At 47.4% G+C, this 15,879-nt stretch overlaps 1 protein-coding gene across 4 annotated transcripts in view; it reads right to left on the minus strand.

Moving 5' to 3' along the window:
* The window catches only part of Asap1 (ArfGAP with SH3 domain, ankyrin repeat and PH domain 1), a 299,267-nt gene extending 289,914 nt beyond the window's left edge, over positions 1-9,353 (minus strand). For all 4 annotated transcript variants that reach the window (XM_034516215.2, XM_034516213.2, XM_034516208.2 and 1 more), the window contains exon 1: positions 9,216-9,353. The gene's annotated coding sequence lies outside the window, so the exon portion shown is untranslated. The remainder of the gene's footprint in view (positions 1-9,215) is intronic.
* Between the last annotated feature and the right edge of the window lie 6,526 nt (positions 9,354-15,879).

Genomic DNA, 15,879 nt, shown 5'->3' on the forward strand with positions numbered 1-15,879 from the left:
TGGTACCCCTCCGTTACCAAGCTCTCTCTGATCGCACCCCTGGAATGACATCGTCGACCGTGCAAGCTCAGGGGTGATATCTCCTACCTCTCCTATGGGGAATTGTTGAGGGAGCACAGGTCCAACATTACAAAATTACACCTTTCTCTTCTGCCCACCTGTCGAGTACTTGGGTACATAACTTCTGATTCTCCATTATGAATCCTAAGTGCCCGGAGCACAGTAAACCGGGCAGGAAAACTTTTCCAACTAATAAAGCCTTCCTGTGTTTCTTTTCCCTAACTGATCAAGCAAATGGAAACTCTCCTCATACTTTTGTCTTGCACCAATCATGTGTCAGGAGCTCAGGCACTTTCATTATATAATGTTTTACTTGACAGTCCCCCCCCCCCAAAAAAAAAAAACCTGTGAGATTTTTCACTATTTACAGAAAAGGAAATGAAAGTTCAGGAAGGCTAAGAGAAAGGCTAAGCATAGACCCTGGAGGGCCATATGAAGAGTCAGGATGGACTCACATCTTCATAGGCATATAGAATGTAGATACTAAGCTTAATGTCTTGCCACTTATTAGCTATGGGACCCTGAAAGAGCTAGCGTATCTCCTTTATCCTTGTGGTTAGAACACCTTATCTCTTCTCAGGGTTATGATGGAGAGTGAATGGTGTATAGAGAAAAAAAAAAAAAAAAAAAAAAAAAAAAACGCTTTATAGACAAATATCCACACAAAGGAACATCATCTAATACGATTGCCTCCATGCTCAGGGGCTTCCCATGCCATCAGGAAGAATGTGTTCCATCACTTTAGGCAGGAAGATGGACCCGTAGAGAGGACAGGCCACTAGAACGCATGAGGACCACCCCTCAGAGCAGCAGACCAAGAGACCAGTGGGTTAAAGCTCACAAAAACAAACAGATCCTATTCCACAATGATTCTAAGTGGCAGCCCAGCACACAGTTGTGGAATCTCAGGAGAAGTCACAAGAGCTAGCTCAGCTCCCCAAAGCCCAGCTGCTGACAGTATACCTGCACACAGCCCTTATTTGATTGAAAAAGCTCTGAGACTAACAAACACAATCCTACTCTCCCCGTGTCCACTGCCCCACCTGTCCTTAGTGAGCATCAAGCCCTAGACTAGAACTCAGAATCCCCAATCTTAATTTAGTGATGTTTATTATTATTATTATCATTATCATTATCATTATCATCATCATCTTCTATCCTTTGTATCTAGCTGTCTTCTGTCTCCCGGCTCCTTCCCGCCTTCCTTATGAAATACTTTTTCCTCACCACTAGTCAATGTTAGACACTGAAGCTTACAGGAACCCTGAACCAGGTTTCCTCCTCTTCCAGCAGTAAGTACCTACAGCAGATGAAGACAAGTGCAAGCTCAGTAAATATTTGCTCTCTGAATCCAACCTTTAAAACAACAACCAAAAACAAAAAAACAAAAAAACAAAAAACAAAACAGGTTTACATGTAGCCCAGGCTATCTTCAAACTTGATAAGTGGCTAAGGATGACCTTGAACTTTTCCACCACCCAATGAGATTACGTGTGTACAACAGCATGCCAAGCTTATAGGGTACCATAGATTTAACTCGGGGCTCGATGCATGCTACACAAACACCCTACCAACTACATCCCCATCCCAGACGCCAAGCCAACCTTTTATTGCTAATATGTTGATAGAGAAATTTTTTTTACATGTTCATGAATGTTCTTTCTTCTCTAGTCCTCTAAAGAAGCCAGAATGAATTAAGCAACCTGGTACCTACCAGAAGGAAAGGAAAGCTGAGGCCTCTTTACAAAGCCAGGGCCCTGGAAAGGTCAAAGTCTGGGTGTTTCTTCCCAGAGAAGTGGCAAGACAGCCTTAGGGCAGTGGTTCTCAACCTTCCTGATGCTGGGACCCTTTAATACAGTTCCTCATGTACTGGTGAGCCAAACCATAAAATTGTTTTCATTGCTGCTTCATAACTATAATTTTGCTACTGTTATGAATCATTATGCCAGTATCTGCTCTGCGGCCCTTGTGAAAGGGTCGTTCGACCCACTAAGGGGTCTCAACTGACACCTACAGACTGAGAACCACTGCCTTAGGGTCTGGCCCAAGATGAGCACGGTTCCTTGAACACTCTGGGTATCAAACTCTCTTATACCAAGAGCCTAGTAAACCAAATGTTCAGCCCAGGATTTCTGGCAGAAAGTCAGGGGCCCACAAAGCATTCAGGGCTGCTGCAGAAGCATAAAGACTCCCTGTAGAGACAGAGAGTCTTCTGGTACACAGAATGGGTGAGAGCCTCTTGGAGCCCAAACCACTGTGTTCCCAAAACAGAATACACTACAAATAAAAGAAGTAAAGCATCCAGAACAAGCATCACGGGTCAGTCTGAAAGTGAATATCAACATGTTTGAAATGATATAAAACAGAGAGGAGAAGCCCAAAGGAAGGAGTAGGATCCAGGGATAAGTGACAAGGATAAGAAGTCGCACAGTAAGCCCTTTTCAGCCTAGGCCATCTCCCTAGCCCTTCAAGCACGATCTGAAAAGGAACCAACAGGAATTTCTACAAGTGACAGGAACAGTCATTACAACTGAAATCTTAAGGATGGAACATTCTAGAAGCAGGACAACATGGCTGACCAACATGAGCAATATGTAACTCTACCTCCTCTCTGCTCAGCACTGCACAGAAAAATGGGGTCCTACTCCTTCCACCAATCCCCTTCAAAATGACCCCTGTTATGGGAAAGATAACAAACGAACAGCTTCTCTCAAGATGGCTGCAACAAAGCCACCACAGTTAGGGTCCCCCTTATGCTTTTCCTACATTGTCCCAGTCAACTCTGAACAGTTAGTGCATAATAGAAGAGGCAACTGGGTCTTGAGCAGAGAGCCCTGAGTCTACTACTGCTCCCCTCAGGCAACCATTCCCTCTGGCCATCCTGCTTCAATGACCGTCACAGACATTAGGGGACAACAACTACAGAGCCTGGCTAATCGTCCTTTATTTCACTCCCAAGGAGAAACCGCTTCAGTAAAACATGCACACTGAATAACACAGACACACACACACACACACACACACACACACACACACACACACACACACACACAGGATTTTATGAACGCAAAGGAACTGTGACCAAAAAACTTCATGGTCAGTTTTGAACAAGGAAGTTTAGGCATTCCCATAACGGGTACAGTTGCCACCTTGCAGTCCCTCTTCCTGTCCTGCCCACAGAGATCCCGAAGAGCCTGCAACTGCAGAACTTGTGTCACATCTAGAGGAAGTACCATTGGGCATGCTCTTCTTCATCCCAAACTAGACTCCAACTGGGCCCTAGGCAGGGCTGAACCTGCTTACTCCTGTTTTTCCGAGTCTGTGTGCACCTTCACACTTCCTGACTGGAGGCAAAAGAAGAGGAAACACCAGAAATACCACAAGACTCGTGGTGTTTCCAGGGGGGTGGGAGGGGATGACAGAGAACTTCAGGTAGCCAACGCCCTCGGCTCTGCAGCCCAGCATGCTGGTGGCCAACAAACCTAATGTGGATCTCCAAAGCGAGCTTGTGGCCTCAGGAAAGCATCTGGTTTCCAGGAGTATCTGGGACAGGAGCCCATTTTCTCTAACTGGAAGACTGCTGAAATCTGGTCTTAATTACCCCCTAACAGCAACGTGGCTGCACGGACACATCATGGCTGAGTCCCTTGCTCTCAGACAATGAGGCCACCTACCCATGCGCCACTAGCAAGCTGGGCCCGTTACTGTTTCCCCCCAAGGCACAAATGGTGTGGTCATGAGCCAACACAGGATCTCTTCTGACCTCTCTTGTGTCTTTGAGGACAAGGCTGGCTCATATTGGAAATGCTAGCTCTGACTTTAGAACCACAATTTTAGCGTTATGAAAGGGGCTTCATGAAGTGCTAAGAAATGAACTCTAAGCCAACTTTCCTTTTTTTTTCTTTTTTTTCTTTTATATTTTATTTACATTTCAGATGCCATCCCCTTTCCCCATTTCCCCTTGCTAGAAAACCCCTATCCCATGCCCCCTTTTTCTTTTTGCTAAGCCAACTTTTAATAAACAGTCCCCTACCTCCTGCCTCCCATTTTAGAGGATGTGATGACAGGTGATCTGGGGGGATTTTTATAACTGATAACCTAACTCACTATTGAGGAGGGATAAGAAGAGTTGGCATCCCTGGGCTGAGAGGAAACCACCAGGCCTAACTCCCCACAGCAGAATACAGAAGAAGGACTAAACACTCATCATCACTAGTGTCACAGGAAATGTCCCTGACCTGTCTTCCTTGCTGGGTTAGCAGTCTCTCCCCTGATTACCCACAGCACCTCCCCTACAAACCCCAGAGACATCCTGAGGACATGTTCAGTTATGTGGGAAAAGGGATTGAAGGCTGCAGACAGAAGCACATAAGGACAATGGGGCTGGGAATGTTGGTGCTTGTCTATCAGGCACGAAGTCTTGGGTTCTAGCCACAGCACTCCATGAACCAGATGTGGAGATGCCCACCAGTGATCCCAACTGTAATCCTCAAATTTAGAAGACAGAAGCAGAAACATCAGAAGCCCAAGGTCGGTCAGCCTTCAGCCTTGGCAAGGGGGGAAAACAAACCATCCTAGAGAAAGTGGCTGAGATTACACAAGCCGTCCAAAGCAAACATTTAATGAGTTTAAGTAGGAGAGAGAATCCAAAGGTAGGAATCAAGATGATGGTAGGAAACCTGATGTGGGCACTGTTGACTTGGAAGGCATGGGCCATGTACACAGCTGGCTTCTAAGACGGAGGAAAAACCCAGCCCTCATTAGAGCGCAGAAGGACACCTTGACTTTAGAACACTGAGGCCTATCTCAGACCTCCAGAGCTGGAAGATGGTAAATTTGTATTGGCTAGATCATGTTTCTTTTACTACTGCAGCAACAGATAAACTAATACACTATCATTACACTTAACTTTAAAAAAAAAAAATACCAGTTTTATTCACATGCCTGTTACCCAAGTCAGTAAAAACAGCTGACATTTCTTGAGCCTGCATTTGCCTGCAGCATTTACCATTTAGTATTTAGGGCCAATCTGAATGTTTCCTAGGCATAAGATATGGAGAAAAGGGAACTTCAGTTCAAAAGGATAATGAGGGTGCTCAAGGATCCAAGAGTGGGCCAGGAAGCTAAAAGCATCTTCCTGGAGATAAAGACATGGATGCATTTAAGAAGATAAGTGGGAGTCAGCCAATGAGAGAGGAAAAACATGCCAGGCAGGGATAAGGGAGCAGATGCGCTGGGAAATGACACAGCAGGTACATGGTAAGGAAGTACTTCAGTAGCTCAGCTTCAGGCCGGGAACAATGTCTCCAGCCTTGGCATCTTGTCTTCTCTTAGTTTAAGGTCCTTTGCCGTCCTATCTGCCTGAGACCTTGCTATGGACACCAGCCTTAGCACAGTCAGTACGGAGCTTTTTCTCTACAAACGTAACTCCTCCTGCATTTTTTTTCCTGTCCCCAATATGAGGCCATCGCGTCCCAAGCTGATTGAGATAGAATCAGAGGACTCATATTTGACAAGTCTCCCCATCTCCAACCATGTCACATTGTCTCTGTAGAATCCATCACATGTATCAGATTTATCTCCAAGCCCCAACTGCGACTCACTAGCTCCTCCCCGCCTCCGCTGCGACCACTCCGTCGACTCTATCACCAACTCCTGGAATGGCAAAAACGGCATCCTAACGCCACTCTGCTGCATCAACTCTTCCTCTCTATGACCCACTCTTCATGAAGCAGGATCTTCAAAATGTCAGTAAAAGTCTACTCCTGAGCCTAAACTCTGTAATGATGGGAGGATCCAAGCTGTGTGAACAGGGCTCTAAAATCCTTATCAACTTCACCTTGCAATATTCACCTCAGTGCTCCTGAATCTGCTCGATCCCTGGAATACTGAGAGCCCTCCTGTGCACAGAGGACTTTGTATATTCCTATCCATCTCCTCAGGATGTCCTTCCCCCACATCTCAGCCTAACCGCTCCTCTATCTTCCAGCCTCAGACCTGGCTTTCCCTGGTAAACCAAGAGCCAACACAGCACTCACGTCCTCCACTTCATTCACTTACATCCTCCAAGTTTTCATTCTTTAGAAGTTACCAGCTTCTTCCCAGATACCTATGTCCTCTAGTGGACCGCAAGCTCCAGGAGGGCGGGGCCTCACCTATCCTGTTCCTCACCATCTCACGGGGACTCCATACGAGGCTTAGCGTAGAGCAGGTGCTCAATGCATGTTTGTGGAATTGATGAATTAAATAAAAGAGTAGAATCCTGACAATGAAAGATGAGGCTGAAAAGACCTTGCCTTGAGAACAGGGTGCTATTCATCTTTGCATGACTACTACCTCCCACAATGGAGCCACTTTGCAAATGTTTACTGCATACAAGAAAGAATGACTCAATCCAGATGAATTTGAGAAAGGCTGTCCTTTCAGGGAAAGACTCCCAAGGAGTCCCCTCTTTGGGGGACACTAGTGTGTGTGTGTGTGTGAGAGAGAGAGAGAGAGAGAGAGAGAGAGAGAGAGAGAGAGAGAGAGAGAAAGAGAGAGAGAGAGTGAGAGAGAGAGAGTGAGAGAGAGAGAGAGAGACAGACAGACAGACAGACAGACAGACAGACAAAACAGAGGTGCACAGCTGCCTGAGTGCATGTACCATGACTGAACACAGGGATCAAATGAGGTCTCCCACTGTACCTAGAGCTAGGCTAAGGCGTGCTAGCAAATCCAAGCAACCATGCTGTCTTCACCCACTCACTCAGTGGGTGCTGGATTCACCCAGGCATCTGGCTTTTTACATGCGTGCTAGGGATTTGAATTCAGGTCTTTATGCTTGTACTGGAAACAACTGTCCCAGCTGAGCTACCTCCCCAACACTCTCTTGGTCCTTCTTAGGAGGCAACAAGTCTAGAGCATACAACAAGTGCTTAATAAGTGCTAGATGTCACTGTCAGTATTACTTATATAGGGATCATTTATGCAGATTTCTAGAAAAGACCTTGGAGCCCACATCAGATATACCAGTGAGAAGAAAAGAAGAGGGGAGGAGAAAATGTAAAGGGGCCAGGAAGATTCCGTCGGACACAATGAGACCTTGGTAGGGAAACCCATGAACAGCACAGGTACAAGGGGCTCTCCTTTCCTGGAGACCACAGCCACCTGGGTGCAACATGGAGCAGCCAGCTGGGAGGAGGGTCTGGACCAGGAGGGCTCGGCTTGAATGCACACATTCATCTCTGGGCCTGCAGGGCCTGCATTGGTTTTGAAAATCTAGCCGGCTGTGGTTGTGGAGGACTGGAGAGGTGTAAGGAATTTCAATTTCCTTCACCAAATGGCAAGCTTGTGAAAAAAAAAATCCTTTCTCTCCAACATTATCACACACTAAAAATGAAAAGCCAGCCACTCGGCTTTCAAGAAGAGGAAACTAGGTGGGCTGCCTAGCTCACAGAGAGAGGAGGATTCAGAATGGAGACTCCTGAAAATCTCACAGCACATTCTGTGTCAAAACAATGCCAGTTTGGAGTTTGTCTGTTTTAAACAAAAAAAGAGAGAACAGAAAAAAGCAACCCCCCCCAATAATAACGACAATTGTATGTTTCAAATCCATTTGATCACTGAATCCCAAATCCACTTGTGTCAGTGAACAGAAGTTGGACAATAGGTTTTTTTTTTCCTTTTTCTTTCTTTCTTTCCTTTTTTTTTTTTTTTAAGTTTTTAAAATCACGATACAAGTACTAAAAATCACTATGCATTTCTAAACAGGGTAGTTAAAAACCCCTTATCTCAAAATATGTTGAGATAAGTGCATATCTCAGAAACCTCCGTAACAGCAGATAAGAGAGCAGGAGAAGGTGCTAAATTGGCGAGGGTTGAAAGACACAGTAACACTCCTGGTTTATGGCCAGCAGATCACAATCTGGCACACTCAAGAGTGGCCCCAGAGTTTAGAGACTTGGAAGTTAGCTATTCCTGGCCAGACCACCAAGTAGTTGTGTCCTTAAACAAGTCACTTTTCTGAATCTCATCCACGATAAAAAAGAAAACAGTTGTTTTCCGAGATTCTTTTCCTCTATAGCCCCCCAGTCCCTCTCCCAATGGCAAATACACAGGGGCCTTCCAGTGGTCCGGCAAAAAGACCTGGCCACTCAGGCTAGAGCAGACATGAAACTGGCCTAAAAATTAAATTCTGTGTTTTACAATCTCAAAACATTACTCAGCAGTCCTGTACCGCTGCTATCCCAGAGTCAATTCTGCTTATACAACCTGATGGAGTCGATGGTAGGGGAAAAAATGGTCTTTTGCATCTTTACCGCTAAGGCTAAGGTCAAGTTAACTTGGTCTAGACGTGGCTAAGCCTCTCCTTGATAAAAAGAACCCGCCCTACTAGGGTGCGAGATGATGTCTCTGGATGAATTAAACAGCAGAAAACCAGATACCAGTGAGTTTCTTTCTTTCTTTCTTTTCTTTTTCTCCTCTCGTTTAAACTTACTGTTGCTCTCATAAAAAGCATCAGGTTCCAAAATGGTACAAGCGGAAGAAGACACAAGGCACTGCTCAGCTCCCAAGGGGGGATCACCATTCCCGGTTTCTTTTGCTTATTAGTGGTCTGGGGCCTGGCTGGCAGCGCCATGTCCAGGCCGGGACCCGCGCCGAGGGGAACTTTCCTCCGCTGCGCCCGAGACAATGCGACGGCCAATGCCCGCGCCTCCCCGCCGCGCGGAGAGAGAGCGCCCCGGGAGAACCGATCAAAAGTACCGGGGAGGAGAAGGAAAGCGCCCCAGAGGGCCGGGAGAGCGCCCGAGAGGAGAAGGAGAGAGCCCCTATGGGAGTGGAGAGTGCCCGGGAGGACAGAGAAAGCGTCCCAGCGGATTCGGGGAGCGCCCCGGCGGTTGCCCGGGCCTCCTCCCGGAGCGGGGAGCCTTGCGCCCCAGGCGCACGCCCCCAACCCGGGTCGCCTCCGTGGAACAGGGGAACGCGCGCTCCGGCGCTGCGGCTGTGGAGTCCCCGGGCCGCCCTGCCAACCCCTGCAGAGCCGGCCGCGCGCCCCGCACGCCCCCGGCTGGTGCTCTGCGGGCGGACGGGGACACCCGGAGCCCGCAGGGGTGTGCGGGTGGCCGTGCAGCGCCCCGCCGCGCCTGTTCCCGCCGCCCCGCCGCCTCGCCACTCACCGGGACCGGGCGGGCCGCTGGGCATTATTCCATCGCGGGCGCGGCGAGGCCGGGCGAGGAGCGGGAGCCGAGCGCGGCGCAGGAAGGGGCGGGCGACCATGTGCCGAAGGGGGGAGGAGGAGGAGGCCGGCGACGCGGAGCCGCTCTCTCGAGCCTGCTCGGCAGCGGCGGCGGCGGGCGCGGGCTGCAGGAAATCCAAACACTTCGGCAGGAAATCGGAATCCTGACTAAGCAATCCCGGCCCGCGGCTGCCCCGCGCCGGGGGGCTCCCGCTGCGTTTAACCCTTGCCCGCTAGCACACTTCAGGGCACAGGAGTAGGACAGTGCAGGAGATGCATGGGGTGGGCCTCCTTCTTGACCACAGAGGGTAGAGGTGGGGCTTATCAGCAGAGAACCTTGGCCTTGAAGTGGAGCTTGCTAAAGCTGGGACACCAAAGGACTGTGGCCTCTCTTCAATCCTGCGCTGACTTCTCCTAGGCTACTTTCCCTTGTTCCTTTCGGTCGATTTCGATCTTACCCAGTGCCTGGAGGCAAAACCTTTTGGGTCAGGATAACACAGTGATGATCTGGTTAGCATTCTGCATTCAGGTCTCTGAACCCTGGTTGAAAAATGGCCTTTTCCTCTTTCCTGCAAGTGATCTTTCCTTGAGGGTCAGTTTCTCAAGCAAGAAAGGAGTGTACATAGACTTAATTTGAAAACAAGTTGCTTAGACTGGCATGTTGGAGACATCAATGAGATCTATGCTTGGGTAATGACTTGGGTTTGTGTTCTGCATGTCTGTGTGGACCTACACAGCTCCGGGGTAGGTCTGGCCCGAGGGTGTCAGTTTCTCCCTAATTACTGGTGATTGTTTTTCTTTGAGTCCTTCAGAAACTGCTGTCTGAAGAAGAAAAGGTCAGCCACTGGGTAGACCCCCTTTCTGGTGAAATTAGAAACTCACCAGGCCTCACAAGACTTGAGATTTTGTTCTTAACCTGAGGGTGGGAGTCTTGGGGGGAGGTCATGTTAATAAGCCTGGAGATGCTCCAGCCAGGGAGGTTTAGGAGAACCAGCCAGGGAGTCTGGGGGCCACTGGGAATGATTCATTGTGGTTTCCCAAGGAAATGCCACATTTTACCTGTAGGCTGCAGTTTGGTGGTTTTGCCTAAGTGTTTCAGATTCCTCTGACTCCCAGACTTAGAGGAAGGACCACGTGCAGAAAAGTGAGAACTGAAATGAACGTGTTGAGAACTGAAACTTGGGTACCAGCTTGTCTCCAAAGGACAAACAGACCTGTGCTTGGCACCCACATGCATGTCTTTTCTCCAACGCTTTCTGTAGATACGGGTCACAGGAAAAGCTCCAAGCTGGGCACCAGGAACCCCGCGATGCCTCTCCACTCACAGCTACCTTCCTTTTGGAAAGAACTTCTCCCCAACCGAGGCTGGCAGATACATCACAAAGCAGAAGTCGGGCCCTCAGTTTCCCCTAACCATTTGATCCACTTGTGTCTGACCCCCCACGCCCACACTATCATCACTTCTCTCAGCATCCCATCCTGGTCCCATTGCTTCATAGCTCCTATCACTTCCCCATGGCTAAGCTGCATCACAGCAGAATTCTTGATGCTCTCTTTTGTTCCCACTCCCAGTGCCAAGAACCATACTATCGCATGGGAGCCCCTCAGTCAGCACATGCTGGATATAAGGGTAAGGACTAGCGATCAAGATCTATCTGTCATCCAAGCATGCCAGTTCACTCTTTCTCTCTCTCAGCTCCCTGAATCTTTCACTCAGAGACTTGATGTGGAACGTTCAGTGTAATGGAAGAAGCGCCAGTGGGCCCTATTAATGGTTCTGGTACTTCAACGCTCTGAATAATTAGGACTGTCAGTTGACGTAACTGTAGTCTCACTGGCACATCACCAGTTCATTACGCCCTCCTCTGTGCTTCCCCTGCATCTCTATTCATTAAAGTTCTTATATATTGGGCCAGGGCATGGTGGCACATGCCTGTAATCCCAGCACTTGGAAGGATAAGGAGTTCAAGGTCGTGTTTAGATACATAGGGAATTTGAACCTCACCTAAGATACTTGAGACCCAGTCTCAAAAACCCAAAAGACTACTTGTTGCATTAGATGCCGTATTAAGTGGCAAACCTTTCTGCAGTGAATTGAAGGGAGGGGGTCTACATTAATGTCCACTTGCCCTAAGCAAGGTGAATTTAATCCATTTAGCATTAGTGAGGCGACCCAATAGTTTCCAGGCATGGCATTTCGTCTTTTAAAAAGACAAGCAAGAAGTTGCCATTGAGAGGACTAAAAGGTAAGGTCTCATCAGGCTCATGCCATGGGACTGTTTAGAGCATGGGTTGGGGTAGGGGGACAAAGAAGTTGAGTAACTCTTTCAGGAAGTGTTGGGGTGGGGCTTAAAGTCAGTAGAACAATGAGAGTATGTCTAGGTGACAGTGACTTCAATAGCAGGCTCACCTCTAATAGCATCTGAAGCTGCAAGATGGTGTCCTCTGCCCCCCTCCAACACACATCTCTTTGCTTGGAGTTTCTCCAAGGTAGTAGGATCTTGTCCAACCTAGTACCCTATTCCCCAGCCCATAAGGGGATAAAGTCCTCTGTTCTCTAATGGGGGACAGGTATAAAATGAACTCAAGACTGTTCTCAAAGGATCATCATGGGATTGAGTCCAGTGGCCTCCAGCGGTAACTGCATTAACCCATTCTTTCACTATTTGCCCCCCCTTTCTCTTCCCTCCTTTGTTCTTCCTGGGTTCCCTTCCCAGATGAAGTAACCGAACCTAACTCCTGGTCTCCAGGTTTGCTTCTGGGACAGCTCAATTCAGAACAGCATTTTATCTACACATTCATGGATACCGACTGTCTGGCCACTCCCTATGTGCCTGAGCCAAGACACTATGAACAGGCCTCATAGCTGAATAATACTGGAAGATTTCTCAGCATCACTACAAGAAAGGTGCATGTTCAATAACAGAAACCAAAAAGACTAAAACACGTTTGCACTATTCTATAGTCAGGGAAACTGAGGCACCTGAATGTTGAGTGACTTGCCTGAGGCCAAACAGTGAGTGGTGGAGTTGTAGACTCCAGACTCTTTGCTACCCATACTGCCTTTCCTGGTGGTTGAAGCCATGGGTACCAACTGTAGCTGAATATATATATCCTTAAACCGCAGGAAGAGGGAAGCAGGACAAGACCAGGGGTACAAGGGAAGAAGTTACTCCCAAAGAGAGGAGATGACCAACACTCATAAATATCCCAGAAAATTCAGTCCAGTGAGGATTGAAAGGTGAGCATCAGCCAGGCAGTGGTGGCGCATGCCTTTAATCCTAGCACTTAGGAGGCAGAGGCAGGCAGATTTCTGAGTTTGAGGCCAGCCTGGTCTACAGAGTGAGCTCCAGGACAGCCAGGGCTAGACAGAGAAACCCTGTCTTGAAAAACCAAAAAAGAAAAAGAAAAGAAAGGTGAGCATCTATTGCATTGGACAGTTACAAGGCTTCTGACTTTTACCAGGGATGTGTGGATGGAGCAAAGGGATCGGAAGCCAGATTGCAGTGGGTTGAGGAATGAGTGGGAGCCTGCAAGTGTAGACAACTCTTTTGAGAAATGTGGCTGTCTAGCACGTGGGAGGCAAGGGTGGAGGCTTCTCAAAGATGGCCAGGCATGCCAGCATCTGTGGGTGATGGGAAGGTTCCGTTGGAGCAGTTGCAGCTGCAGAGGCAGAACTGGGGACCCATGGAGGAGAGTGGGATGGGGCAGGCTCTGAACTATTGGAGAGCCACTTTGTCTACGGGAGGGGAAGGCCAGTTGGTAATATCCAGAGCATCATGAATTTCTCCTGGATTCATGGACTAGGAATTAGGTGGGTCATTAAAGCTCCCCTAGTTGAATTCCTTACAAAATTCGTGATCTGGACAATCAAATGAGGTTGATATAAAACGCCTTCAACCTCATGACTGGAAAACAGAGTAAGAAGCTATTTTGGCTCCAAGTATGTTAGTGAATCAGGAGCAGTGAGGCTGAGCGAAGACTTAGGAGACAGCTGGCACTGTATGCTGGTTGATGGAGGTGCAGGGCACACTAGGAGGGACAATGGTGCACTAGGAGGAGGAGGTATTTTTAACCATCATAAGAGAGAGAAGAAGAAGGTTCTGAGGAGGAAGATAATAAGTTCCTGTTTGTGCTTAGTGCAAAGAAGGCAGTGTGGGTGTGGGTAAGAGTCTGAAGCTTTGCAGGGCTGGGGTAGGGGCCAGGCTTGAGGGTGGAGGGAGGGGGAGGGAGAGGAGCCTGCACAGTTGGTAAGAGGGCGAGTTGGCATCTAAAAAGGCAACGCCCTATGCCAACTCCTCACTGTCTTGCTTTGCCTGGATTTCTCCAGTGCTGTGTTTCTTCCTTGTCGCTGCTGGACCTGTTCATATCTTATTGTAAGGGGCTTCATACACACTGTAGGACGTTGAACAACGTTTTCTTGGCTGCAATCCACTGGATGTCAGCAACAAAACCTAGTCAGAAGGACCAAAGCTATCACTAGACATTGTTCAATGTCTCCTGGCAGCAAAATGGCCTCCCAGTCAGAAGTCCTATTCTATCACCTTTTTCTCATCCTCAGCTAATCATAGAATTATTAGAAAGTGAACACTCTGGGCACTGGGGAGATGGCTCACTCAGCAAAATGCTTGCTGCTCAGGCATAGGGACCTGAGTTGGATTTCTAGCACCCATGTGAAAAGCCTTCCTTGTCATCCATGTACTAGGGCTACAGAGACAGGAAAATCTCTGGGTCTGCTGGCCAGCAGTCTAGCGTAACTAGTGACTCCCAGGTTCAATGAGACAATATATGTTAATAATAATTATTATTAATATTAATAATAATGGAAAGAGAGATTGAGAAAGACATTTGTTGTCAACCTCTCTCTCTCTCTCTCTCTCTCTCTCTCTCTCTCTCTCTCTCACACACACACACACACACACACACACACACACATACACACACACACACACACACACACGGGGTGGGAGGAGGGGAGGAGAGAACACTTGAGCTGGGCATGGAAGTACATGCCTGTACTCCTATTACTCTACAGGCTGATGCAGGAAGATTATGGGTTTGACACTAATTTGAGCTACATAGGGAGACCTTGTCTTAGAAAAAGCAGATGTGATAGCACATGACTATAATCCCAACATTTCAGAGGTGAAGACAAATCAGGAGTTCAACATCATCCTGGCCACATATGGCGTTCTAGCCTGGGCTACTTGAGACCTGCCTCAAAAGGAGCCCCACCCCCAATTTCTCAAAAACAGGGGAGGGGGGACCTTTGGATAGAAGCATTTGTTTCCAGTTCGAATCCTGACTTCTGGAATAAGACTTTATTCCCTTCTCTGGGCTTAAATATTCTGTAGTTTTGTTTTTATCTGCAAAATGAAGTTTTTGAGAATGAAATTAACAATTTGTGTAAGTACTGAGGTCACCTTGTGGGATCACATTCCCATTGATAAAGGAACGAGCTCTCATCGAGTGCTCACTTTAGATATTAACAATCATTTCATGCTTACAACACTATAACAAAGCTATAATGTAGGGACTATTTGCCATCCCCGTTTGCATGAAGAAACTGAAGTGTTATACAGAGGGAGGGTGAGTTTATCAGGTAGGACTGGAGGAGATCCAGAGCCATAGTTTCTTTTCTTGTTGCCGTGATAAGAGGAGTTCATTTTGGCTCAGAGTTCAGGGTACATCATTACAGTGGGGGAGTCAAGGCAGTGGGATCTTAAAGCAGCTGCTCACAGCACATCCACAATCTGAAAACAGAGAGCAATGAACACACGCTGCAGCTCCTTTCTCCACATGTAGAGTCAAGGATCTCAGCCAGGGAACTGATGTCAACCAGAGTGGGTAGTGTTCCCTCTTCAATTAATGCAACCAAGAGGACTATCAGGTGATTCTAGATTCTCTTGAGTAGACAGTTATCTCTGACCATCACAAATGGCCGTTGACAAAAAGACATCAATATGAGAAAAGGAAGAGGCCCAAAGGAGTCTTTGGCTCAAGAATGTGATGTAGAGTCTGAGTGGTGGCACATGCCTTTAATCTCAGCCTTGGGGAGGCCTACCTGGGCTAGGTGGTAAATTTGAACCCAATCAAAGCTATGTGTCAAGACCACCTCCAAAATACAAAACATGACAGTGACATAAAGTATTGGGAGGTAAACTATGGTGGACATCCATTTTTGGAGGAGATATACCCAGCCTTGCTGTAGTTAGCCTAAGGCAAAGCAAAAAAAAAAAAAAAAAAAAAAAAAAAAAGCCAGTCTTGCATACTTTAAAATGTCAGTGTTTTGTTTGTTTTAGAATTTTCATTTTAAAAATTGCACTAACTTAAAAAAATCTTGATTACTGTGGTGGTTTGTAACTTTTTTGAAACCTATTTTTTTTTTGTTTTTTTTTTTTGTTTTGTTTTTTGAGACAGGGTTTCTCTGTATAGCCCTGGCTGTCCTGGAACTCACTCTGTAGACCAGGCTGGCCTCGAACTCAGAAATCCACCTGCCTCTGCCTCCCAAGTGCTGGGGCTAAAGGCGTGAGTCACCACTTCCAGGCTTTCAAACCTATTTTTAATGATGTTTTTAAAAATGCTTTAACCTTCCTTTTAGCCAC

This window comes from Arvicanthis niloticus, chromosome 13, assembly GCF_011762505.2.
Source record: "Arvicanthis niloticus isolate mArvNil1 chromosome 13, mArvNil1.pat.X, whole genome shotgun sequence".
Taxonomy (NCBI): Eukaryota; Metazoa; Chordata; class Mammalia; order Rodentia; family Muridae; genus Arvicanthis; species Arvicanthis niloticus.